At 45.6% G+C, this 11,195-nt stretch overlaps 1 protein-coding gene across 1 annotated transcript in view; it reads left to right on the top strand.

Annotated features, from left to right (window-relative positions):
* Nucleotides 1-11,195, top strand: part of STRADA (STE20 related adaptor alpha) — a 424,012-nt gene that overhangs the window by 254,896 nt on the left and 157,921 nt on the right. The window lies entirely within an intron of this gene.

Here is an 11,195-nt window from a genome sequence, read left to right on the forward strand (position 1 = left end):
TAACTCCTCAGCACCATGGTGTCTGTCTTGAAAGGTGGGATGTAAAGACAGTAGCCATGGCCACCATCACAGCTGCCTGGCCCGTGCAGGTTCGCATCTGATTCGGACAGACGGTAATGAAACAACGGAGCCAAGAACTGGTGGGCCATGATCTTTATCCTAGCTTGCATCTGGTGGGCAAGAAATACACACAGTGGGAAAACACTTCCCTTTCTATTCAGGGCTCCCAAAGCCACCGACTTATCCAAGTTTCCTAGAATCAAATGTTTGTACCTCACTAGCCTTATTCACCTCTGTTCCCCATCTCCTTCTCTCTGCTCAAACTCTACACAAACTGGCTTCGCCTTCAGCACTCTGTCATCTTGGCTGCTTCTCCTCTCCTCCACGTGGCCTTTTTCTACTCTCCTCTTTAATGCTAGTCTCAGGAACCGAGAGAGAGCAAGCTCCCGGTCTGCCCCATTTTATAGTGTAGAAATCAAAACACTTAATCCAATATACAAACAAGGAAGTCTTTGATACAAAGTCACTTAGGGTGGGAAAGGCTTAGTCTTAAAACTAAACCTTAGGCTATAACGACCTTGTCTGCTTACAGCCTGCCCCCCACACCCAATGCAAACTATAAGTGAGCAAACATATATATCATATTTACAAACTTATTTGACCAACAGTGGGAGGACCCTACAATCTAGCAGACACCCCAAGGGTATGGGAGAGGACCATGAAAGAAGTGAAGGTTGAGCAGAAAGAGTAAGAAATGAGCCAGGGACAGCTGCTCAGGAGTCCCCAACCCATTTGGCTGCTTGGAATCTTTGGGAATCACCTGGACTCTTGGGTGTCTACATGTGGTATGGAGCCTGGGACTCTGAGGGACACATGAGCTCACATGTGGCACATGGCCTTGTGTGTGACACATGGCATATGGAGTGTGTGCAGGAGGCTGAGTGACCCGAGTAGCCCCGAGGTCATGCTGAGTTGTCAGATGACAGGGTGGCAGGGAGAGGTGTGTGGAGGAGGATGGGGGTGGGGAGGAAGGTGGCTGCCGCAGCCCTAGGAAGGAGGAGGCAGGGTGTTGTCCTGTTATCATTAACCTGGGTGGAGAGGAGAGAGGAGGAAAGTGAGAGGAAAGCTGGGGTCTGTGGCTTCTCCTCACACCAAGGGACACCAGTACACTTCAGAGCTGGCTGACTGGATGCCCGTGATCAGAGCAGCCCTAGTGAGGGCGAGAGCCAGGCTGAGGATGAGGCTGGGGGCCTGGGCTCTCCTCCTTGGAGCCATCCAGCTCTCAGCTGGTCGCACAGCTTGGTTTCCCAGGCTTTGGGGGCAATGGGCCATACGTGTGAGTGAGCCTCTGTCTTCTCCACCAGTGGAGGCAAGAGGGAGGGATTTTGACAGTGGCACCCCTTCAGGCCCTGGAGGAGTGTTCTTGGGGGGCAGGGGTGGGGGTGGGTAGAGAAGAAGAGGGTCTGAGGCTTAGCTTGTAACCAAGGAGCCCTTCTCTACTATTAGGAAAGAAATTGTGCAGAAGGCAGATGGAGGCAGATTTCAGCCAGGGCCTCACCTGAGAACTGAGTCTGGGAGGATGGTGGACCCCGTGTTCTCACCTGCCCATCCATTCTCGAGTCTAACTGTGTGGCATTGTGACAGTGGCTACAGAACATATGGGTTAGGGCCTGAGTTTAGCTTGGAACAGCCTCTGCCTCCTTGAAAGACAATAGGAGCAGAGACTATTCCAGTTTGGAAGATACTCCTGGTTCATATGGAGCAAACTGATGCCAGGGCTGGTTGGAGGTATCACTCTGCATCTCCATCACGGTCACATTTACTATAATACTGTGTTGAATTGTATAGCTTCCATGTTAAACTGTGAATTTCCAGGGGACAGAAGCTGTGTCTGCCTTATTCTCTGGTTTTCCCAGAGCTTAGCACCATGCCTAGCACAAACTAGTCCCTCATTCAAGGATGCGGGAGTGAAAAGGATGACCAATATTCATATTCAGTCCTCCTGGTGGCAAGCTCACAGCCTCCTGAAGTAATTACTTGAAACTCCAAACCTCACTAATTTGGAACTTCAATAATAGAGATACAACAACATTGATCCCAATGAGTGAAAGTTAAAAATAATTTTTCTCTATTTTTAGGTCTTATTCATGATGGAGAGGCATTGTAATGAGAATACACCTTACATTTGGAGAGCACTTCAGCTCTTTCTAAATTCTCCTGTGTAAATAATCTAATTTAATATTAAAATAACCTTGAGAGGCCTGACCAGGCGGTGGCACAGTGGATAGAGTGTTGGACTGGGATGCGGAGGACCCAGGGTCGAGACCCGGAGGTCGCCAGCTTGAGAGCAGGCTCATCTGGTTTGAGCAAAAGCTCACCAGCTTGGACCCAAGGTCACTGGCTGGAGCAAGGGGTTACTCGGTCTGCTGAAGGCCCGCAGTCAAGGCACATATGAGAAAGCAATCAATGAACAACTAAGGTGTCGCAATGCACAACGAAAATCTAATGATTGATGCTTCTCATCTCTCCGTTCCTGTCTGACTGTCCCTGTCTATCCCTCTCTCTGACTCTCTCCCTGTTTAAAAAACAACAACAACAAAAAACCCTTGAGAGGTAGGAGATAGGTCCTCTGTTCAGTCAGCTACCATCTGCCAGCAAAACAATGAGGGGGGGGGGTGTTCTGAATCCTGCAGAAGGATGAAGTTATGATGAGGCCCGACCCATCTGAAGAAATACAGTCTGCTTGGGAGATTGCTCCATTTCTTCATTGCTCTTCCAGGGAAGGATGGGTCACCAGGTAGCACAGCTGGAGAAAAATATCCTTTAGAAAATATGCTCTAGAATGGAATAGAATTGAGTCTGGAAATAAACCTTACATTTATGTTCAGTGGATGTTCGGCAAGGGTACCAGGACACTTATACGGGGTAGTGGGGAAGGAGAAAGAACTCCTTTTTTTTTTTCAACAGAAATCTTTATTAAAATGGAAAGAACTCCTTTTATCAAATGGTCCTGGGACAACTGGATTTCCACATGCAACAGAATGAGGTTGGGCCCCTCCCTCATATCATTTACAGAAATTAACCTAAAATGGATCCTAGACTTAATGTAAGAGCTAAAATCATAAAAATCTTACAAGAAACATAGGTATAATCTTTGTGACCTTGGATTAGGCAATGGTTTCTTAGTTATGACTCCAAAAGCACAAGTTACAAAAGAAAAATTAGCTAACTTGGTCTTCATCAAAATTAAAAACATTTTTTTTTTTTTTTTACAGGGATAGAGGGAGAGTCAGGGAGAGGGATAGACAGACAGGAATAGAGAGATGAGAAGCATCAGTCATCAGTTTTTCGTTGTAACACCTTAGTTGTTCATTGATTGCTTTCTCATATGTGCCTTGACCTTGGGGCTACAGCAGACTGAGTAACCCCTTGCTCAAGCCAGCAACCTTGGGTCCAAGCTGGTGAGCTTTTTTTTTTTTTTTTTTTTTTGCTCAAGCCAGATGAGCCTGTGCTCAAGCTAGCGACCTCGGGGTCTCAAACCTGGGTCCTTCCGCATCCCAGTCCGACGCTCTACCCACTGCACCACCGCCTGGTCAGGCCCAAAATGAAAAACTTTTGTGCTTCAAAGGACACCATCAAGAAAATGAAAAGATGGCCCTGGTCGGTTGGCTCAGTGGTAGAGTGCCAGCCTGGTGTGTGGATGTCCTGGGTTTGATTCCCAGTCAAGGCACAGGAGAGGCAACTATCTGATTCTCTACCCCTCCCCCTTTTTCTTCTCTCTCTCTCTTTCTCTACCACAGTCAGGGCTCGATTGGTTTGAATGCATTGGCCCCAGGCACTGAGGATGACCATGGAACCTCTGCCTCACGTGCTAAAAATAGCTCTGTTGGGAGCATGGCCCCAGATGGGCAGAGCATCGGCCCAAGATGGGGGTTGCCAGGAGGATCCTGGTTGGGGCACATGTAGGAGTCTGTCTCTCTATCTCCCTTCCTCTCACTTGGAAAAGAAGAAGAAGAAGAAAAGAAAATGAAAAGATAATACACAGAATGGGAGAAAGAATGTATATGATAGGACTTGTGTCCAGAATATATGAAGAACTCTTACAACTCAACAATAAAAAAATGAATAACTCAGTTAAAACATGGGCAGAGGATTTACATAGACATTCTCTGAAGAGACACACAAGTAACCAAAAAGCACATTAAAAGATGCTCAACTTGATTAGTCATCAGGGAAATACAAACCAAACCACCCAAGATGCCTAAAATAAAAAAGGAAGACAATAACAAATGTTGGAAAATAGATAGTTAGTTCCTCAAAAGTTAAGTTAAAGTATTCATGTGACACTGCAATTTCATTCCTCGGTATATACCCAAAAGAATTGGAAATATATCTATGAATGTTCAAGCAGGATAATGTTATTGATGATAATAACCCCAAATTGGAAATAACTCAAATTCCCGTCAACTGACGAATGAATAAACAAAATATGGTACACTTGTACAATGTGATATGTTTAGCTCCAAAGAGAAATGAAATATTTGTACAGGACAAATGAACCTTAAAAAGATTATGCTAAGTGGCCTGACCTGTGGTGGCGCAGTGGATAAAGCATCGACCTGGAAATGCTGAGGTTGCCGGTTCGAAACCCTGGGCTTGCCTGGTCAAGGCACATATGGGAGTTGATACTTCCAGCTCCTCCCCCCCTTCTCTCTCTCTGTCTCTCCTCTCTCTCTCTCTCTGTCTCTCCCTCTCCTCTCTAAAATGAATAAATTTAAAAAAAATTTTTTTTTAATGTGGCTTAAAAAAAAAAGATTATGCTAAGTGAAAGATGCCAGTCATAAAGGCCACATATGTATAAATACATTTATATGAAATGGTCTTGAATAGGCAAACCCATAGAGACAGAAAGTAGATTATGGTGCCAGGGGCTGGAGAGAGAAAAAACAGGAGTGATTGACAGTGGTATGGAGTTTCTTCATGAGATGACAAAGATGTTCTAATGAAATTATCACTGATGGTTGCACAACTCTGCAAATATACTATAGACCACTGAATTGTCCACTTACAAAGAGGGAATTTTATAGTTTCTGAATTATATTTCAATATAACTGTTATTTTAAAATATGCCCAAGTGTTTACTTCCATCCTTCTACATTATTGGTCTGTTTTCAGAAGAGCTGTAGTTCCCATACTGAATACGCTCTTTGCTTAGCCCAAACCTACTCCTCTCTCAAGGTCCATGTCAAGTCCTGCCTCTAACATGAACGTGAACAGCTCTCGTTTCCTCAATCCATGCTTACCTCTCCTTTCTGTATTTATTCAGCATTTACTCACGTGGACACCAAAAGCAAGGTGCAGGGGAAATAGCACTGAATTGGGAGCTGGAAAAATCCGGGCGATACTTACAAGCCTTATGACCTTATACCCTCTTTGAGCCTCAGTTTCTTCATATGTAAATAGCTGTAAACATTTCTACCCATCGCCCCTCTAAGCGTTGTAGAAGATGAAGACAGATCCTTTGTTAGCTGTCACACACAAAAAGGATATTATTAATATTATTAAAATCATTGGTTAACATTCTTATATGCAAGGCTCTGGGCTAAGAGAGAAATATAAGATGATTGCCTTAATGTAAAACTTGGGGAAAAGAGGAAAGTAGCTCTCTGAGGCTAAGTGCTTAAGGTTAATATAAACAGTAGATGCTAAGGAGTGGGGAGGAAGATAGCTCTGCTGGCTGGAGGGGACAGGAAGACAGCTTCCCTAGGAGGAAGGCAGGGTTTAGTCTCAGACAAACAGAGAAGGTTAGGCCTCCCAGGCAGAGAGCGTGAGTCACTGTAGAAGTGGGGCCGGCAAGGATGGAGCTGGGTGGGTGAGAGGGGCCAGCAGAGCTGGAAAGTGAAGGTGCTAGTCTTGTCCATGCTTACGGAGGGACCACTGCAAAGGTAACCTCACTTAGGGCAAAACCACAAGTGAGTTTAAGATTTGGGGTTAAAAATAAGAACATTGTGACTCAAGACTATGAACCTTGACAGGCCCAGTGAGAGCAGGCCAAGGCAGTGAGCATTCTGGGGGGTGGAGGAGGAGTGGAAAGTGCAGTTGCTCAAACTCTGCATTTGGGCTCCACCTCTTGTGTGACATTCATCAGCTTACTAACTTCTTTGTGCCTTGGTTTCCTCATCTGTGAAATGGGAATCAAATGGTACCTAACTTGTAGGGTTGCTAGGAGGTTTAAATTAAGTTATGCAAAGTACTTAGATGCCTGGTTCAATAGATGTGGCCTGATGTTATTTTGCACTGTCAAATCCCCAGCACCCACACGGCACCCAGAGCACAGTGGGACTGTTGATGCTGAAGTGGGGGAAGGAGGCACTATCCGGGCAGATACCAGGCCTGGTCCTGAGTCACCCACCTCCTCACGCAAAGGACCAGGGCCCTCTAAAACCAAGTCTTCATCTCTTTGCTCTTCTACCACCCAACCTACTTCTAGAATGTTCCTCTCCTAAAATCATGCTTTTCAAGGTATTATCACATCTTTCAACTCCTCCCTCTTCTTCCTCCTCTATCCAATCAGCTGGTGCCTCCTTTCTGTCCCTAGTCCCTTCTGCACACCCCTGAATCCCACTTCTCTCAGTCTGCCCCCGCCCCCACCCCATGGCTGCCTCCCTCTGGTGCCTCTGGGCCCTCTCAGTGTGGTAATCACTAATCTTCACTGATCACTCTGAAATACAAATGTAGTCAGGGTACTGGCCAACCGAAACCTTCCTTAGAAGGAAATCTGGCAACCTCTGCTCACACTCTACTGCTAACCAGTGGATATTTCTTTGTTTCCATTGCTTGAAATGTGAGTCTTCCAGTGACTGGTCTGATCCACTTCTAGCCCTCTTTCCAGGGCACAGCCCAAGGTATACCCCTAACAGGAGCCTGGCATCTCTTTGGGAATTGCTTGGCTTGTAAACATCCAGGGAGTCTGTGTTGGTAAGACCATTGCTGGTGCAAGCACCATGGTCTCAGGAGAAATGTGTGGAGAAAGAAGTAATAGAAAGAAAAGGAGGGAGAAATTTTAATGAAGACCAGGCAAGATTAAGCAATAGGAGAGAGGATAGATATGAGTCCAAGATTACTCAGATGTTCCTGGCCTGGGTGGTGGAGACGAATTGTCACTGTCCACAGCCATGGCAAAGCTGGGCCTCACCCTGGGCCTGGCGTGGAGACGTGCACCTTCCCTGACCCTGCTCCTGGGAGCCAGGGGCCTGGTGCACCAAAGGCAGAGTGCAATGGAGACAGGCTCCAGAGAGCATTACTTGCCACAGGGCATTATCCTTAGAATGTAACATTTAAAAAAACAGTATCTTTCTTATTAAATTTGCTTGACAGGAAGCTGGGGGTGGGAGGGGGTGGGCAGAGCTAAACACAGACGGGGAAGTTAAAACTTTTTCAAAAGATACGAGTAGGAGTCAAAGCAGTAAGATTGAATTCTATAGTTACTCTGTCTGCATTAGAGGGAGAAATTAGATGCATATAAACAAACTAGTGATTTTTCATATGAAAAAGATCTGCAGGTTTTTATCAATTCCTGGGTTCAGTATGAAACACAGGGCTGACAAGGCAGCCAGAGCGGCCTCCAGCCCCGCCTGCTGCACCAACAGACTCATACGAACTGGGTCAGGGCCCCTCTGTGCCGAGACCAGTCCTGGGGTTTTCCCCAAACGGGTGTGCAGTTTATGAGAGAGCTGGGAAAATCTGCAGTCCGTTCACAAGAAGATGAGCAGGTGCAGAGGGAATCACTGAAGGTGGCGTTTCTGCCAGAAGAAAGGAGCTATGGCAGAGGGGGATGCTACCTCCTGTGTTGGAGGTGACCATGTCTAAGAGAGAAAGACTCAGTGTGATTCTCCAGAGAGAGGGAAGAACAGTAAGTATACTGACAAGGCAGGAAACAGAGTCAGTGTAAGAAAGCACTTTCTAACAATCAGAGCAGCCCAGCCCATTAAGGTAGTGAGCTTCCTGTCCCTGGAAATGTTCAAATGGAGAGTGATGTCATGGATGTTGTAGATAACATTGGCAAAAGAGCAGTGGTTCCCGACCTTCCCCCCCTTCCCAACAACCCATTGTTAAGAAGTCCTATGTTTTTCGCGAAGGCTCGCGGCGGGTGTTGATGCCATGTGATTTCTGCCCAGTGCTCTGAATGTCAAAGTGAAGAAGTCCTATGTTTTGAAATATTGTGTCTCTTGAATAAATTACACTTACCCAAAGTAATAATTATCCCATTTCATAGTTTGAAACCCCTGTGCTATCAATCACCTGAAGCTTAGTGCGTCCCGGGGCCCACGGAACAGAGGAAGAGGCGGCTCAGGCTTAGGGGTTTGGAGATACTTCTATGAAGAGGAGGTTGTGTGCCTTTCACTGGAATTGCCATTGTCCAGTAATTTTCCAAAATGGCTGAGACACAGGGAATGAGGAGAGACATTACCGTGTGTCCTCTTGGCCTTTTAGAAACATAGAGTTGTTCCTTCGGCCACATACACATGAATGTATAAGAAAGGTGGTATTGTAGACATCAAGGGAATGGGCACTGTTCAAAAGGAAGGCCCCACAAATGTTACCATGGCAAAACTGGAAGAGGCCACAGTGTGACCCTGTGGGCATTGTGGGAAACAAACAAGTTAAGGGCAAGATGCTTGCCAAGAGAATTAATGGATGCACTGAGCATATTAATTACTCCAGGAGCCAAGATGGTTTCCTGAAATATGAGAAGGGAAATGATCAGAAAAAGAAGGAAGCCAAAGAGAAAGGGACTTGGGTTCAACGAAGCGCCAACCTGCTCCACCCAGAGAGGCCCTCTGTGAGAGCGGGGGCGGGGGGGGGGGCTGAGCTGCTGGACCCCATTCTCTATGAACTCATGGCTTAATAGGTGTTAAAAAATAGATCTCTGGGCTGTTAAAAAACAACAACACAGGAGGTTGTGCTGGAGCTGGGGTTTGAGGAGTGACTGGGGGTTCGACAAACAGACAAAAGGAGGTCTCTGTGGCAGGGAAAGACTAGAGGTGAAAACAGAAGCTCTGGAATAAACTACAGAGTATAAAGTGGGATTGAGATGAAGCTGGAGGCTGGAGGGTGCAGGTTCAAAAGGGCTGTGCATGCTCTGCTCCCGGGCTCATCAGTTGAGTAGGGGCTGTGCAGGAAAACAGTGTGATATGCGAGGAGGGAAGAGGGGCGAACCAAAAAAGGAAAGAATAGATAAATTCCAATTACTTTAAAAATAAGACCTTCCATTATTAAAAGATACCCCAAGAAAATTCAAACAAGTTACAAACTTGGAATGATCCCTGCAATGCATTTAAATGATAAGGGACTAATATCTAGAATATAAAAGGACTGTACAAATTAAGAAGAGAAAGAAAAAATAGGCAAAGGAAACAAACAGACCAGCACAGAGGAGGACGTACAAACGCCCCATAAACATATGAAAGATGTTCCACCTCGTTCAGCAACAAAGGAGTGAAAAGCTGCCATACCCACAGAGTCGGCACCACTTTAACAAGTGGACAATACTGAGTGTTGCCGAAGATGTGGAGCAACGTGGGAACTCTCATCTGCTGCTGGTGGGAATGCAAATCAGTACAAGTATTTGAGAAAGCAGTTTGGCATTTGGACACCCTTAAACTTTTGCATACTCTCGACCCAACAATTTTACTCCCGGTACATTCCCGAGAGCAGTATGTCTCAAAATGTGATGAGGAACAGTTTTGTTTTTAATTTTCAATCTGTGTGTGTGGGGGGATAATACTTTTATAAAATGTAATAGAAATGAATTCCTAAAAAAAGTGAAGCGAACAAAAAGTCACAATATACAAGCCCTGATATTTTATTACTAGATTCAACAGACATAAAGTTATTGTATATGGTCTATACATAAAGTATATATACCAAGGAAACGTATACAAGAATGTTCCTGGGAAACTGTTCTGTAACAGAGAAAAACAAGAAATTACTCATATGTTCAATGACAGGATTGGAGATTGGAGATTGGATTATGGATTGTTATAGAGTTGTGAAAAGAAATGAATGACAGCCAGCTCTATGCAACAACACCAATAAGTTCTCAGAAACATAATTGTGAGAGGAAAAACAAGCCTCAGAAGACTGTAATATGATGCCTTTTTTTTTTTTTGAGAGAGAGAGAGAGAGGTAGGGAGAGAGAGACAGCAACATTGAGCTGCTCCTGTATGCGCACAGAGGAGGACGTACAAATGCCCCATAAACGTATGAAAGATGTTCCACCTTGTTTAGCCACAAAGGAGCAACCCAGATTCAAAACTCCAAGGTTGACAGCTTGAGTGCGGGTCGCAGGCTTGAGCACGGTATAGGAAGACATGACCCCAAGGTCACTGGCTTGAACCCAAAGGTTACTTGAGCAAGGGGTCACTGGCTTAACTGGAGGCCCCGGTCAAGGCACATATGAGAAGCAATCAATGAGGTGCCGCAACTATGAGTTGATGCTTCGCATCTCTCTCCCTTCCTGTCTGTCCCTGTCTCTTTGTTTCTCTCTTGTTAAAAAAAAGAAAAGAGATAAACACAGGGGTGCAGAGGGTGCAGGAGATGGCAAACAGAAGGACAGGATCCAGCTAGACAAGAGTAGTGCTGGGTAGTGGGTTTGTGGGTGTTCATTCTATTATGCCTCATAATTTATGTATACATTAGATACATATGTATACACATACTTATATTATACATAATAAGAAAACAGCTTTTAAAAAATGAAGCCGGAACCCTGGCTGGGTGGTTCAGTGATAGAGCATTGTCCCAGTGCACTGAAGTTGCAGGTTGGATCCCTGGTCAGGGCACATATGAGAGGCAACCGATGAGGGCACAGCTTTATGGACAGCAAGTTGATGCTTTTCTCTCTTTCTCTCAAATCAGTGGGGGGGGATGGGGGGGAGGGGAATGAAGCCTGTCTCTATTATCCTAACAATTCCACTGGGTTCTCATCTCAGGTTAATCAGGTCCCTATTCTGGCCACTTGTCTGTGCTCCTTGCTTAGCCTGTTCCTGGGTCCTTCTGCCCTAGTCCTACTGCCACTGTCCCCACCTCACTATAGACCCTCATCATTCCTCTGGTCTCCCCCTCAGTCTCTCCTCCCTCCAGTCCAGTCTAACGTGCAGCTGTGACAATGGATGCTTGTCTTGAAGCATGAA

The sequence above is a fragment of the Saccopteryx leptura genome, chromosome 2, assembly GCF_036850995.1.
Source record: "Saccopteryx leptura isolate mSacLep1 chromosome 2, mSacLep1_pri_phased_curated, whole genome shotgun sequence".
Taxonomy (NCBI): Eukaryota; Metazoa; Chordata; class Mammalia; order Chiroptera; family Emballonuridae; genus Saccopteryx; species Saccopteryx leptura.